Below are 665 nucleotides of genomic sequence, written 5' to 3'. Positions count from 1 at the left end.
GGACCACCAGCTGGCGTAATGGCTATGTCACTGGACTCCCATGTAGTCGTCTGCGGTTCGATTATGTAAATATTCAGGATCAATAGTTTCTATAGTGTTTAAATATTCATTTTTTATAGTTTTTTTTTCTTGATTGAGAAACTTAAGACTTGGGTGCATCAAATAAAATTAGTTTCTTAGGGAATCAGCTCTCAAAAAAAAATAGAGATAGATAGATAGATAGATAGATAGATAGATAGATAGGGAGGGAACTGAACAGAATACAGCAAACAGGTAGATGTGTGAGGGGGTTACTAGGAGCATGAAGAGAAAACAAGTGCAAAATGAACAAAAAGCAATGGAAGAAATGACAAGAGAAATGACCCACTGAAAAACTTACACTGAGTCTGGCTCCATGTCCTGGTTGGGGAAGCCAGTCATCTAGTTCAAATCATGACCCCATGCTTTGAAAACAGGCCTGGCATATGTGCATGCATGCCCAAAGTTCTGACAGGATGGAAAAAATGGAGAAAGGATTGCTGTGGATCATGCCCCATGGGGAGGTGCTTTCTCCTTCTCCCTCTCCCTCTCTCTCTCTCTGTCTTTGGGAACTGCACATGCCCTCCAGCAAGTTTTAAAGAAAGAAAGAGAAAGAAAGAAGAAAGAAAGAGAGAAAGAGAGAAAGA

The 665-nt window shown here is 40.5% G+C and overlaps 1 protein-coding gene across 1 annotated transcript in view; it reads right to left on the bottom strand.

The window, feature by feature from the left end:
• LOC114005328 (RLA class II histocompatibility antigen, DP alpha-1 chain-like) overlaps window positions 1-665 on the bottom strand; it is an 8,082-nt gene that overhangs the window by 5,168 nt on the left and 2,249 nt on the right. The gene's annotated exons all lie outside the window — the stretch shown is intronic.

Source organism: Tupaia chinensis, unplaced genomic scaffold (genome assembly GCF_000334495.1).
Source record: "Tupaia chinensis unplaced genomic scaffold, TupChi_1.0 Scaffold143645_1, whole genome shotgun sequence".
NCBI classification, from domain to species: Eukaryota; Metazoa; Chordata; class Mammalia; order Scandentia; family Tupaiidae; genus Tupaia; species Tupaia belangeri.
Note: the sequence above shows the minus strand (reverse complement) of the source record. Positions and strands in the feature narration are given on the sequence as shown.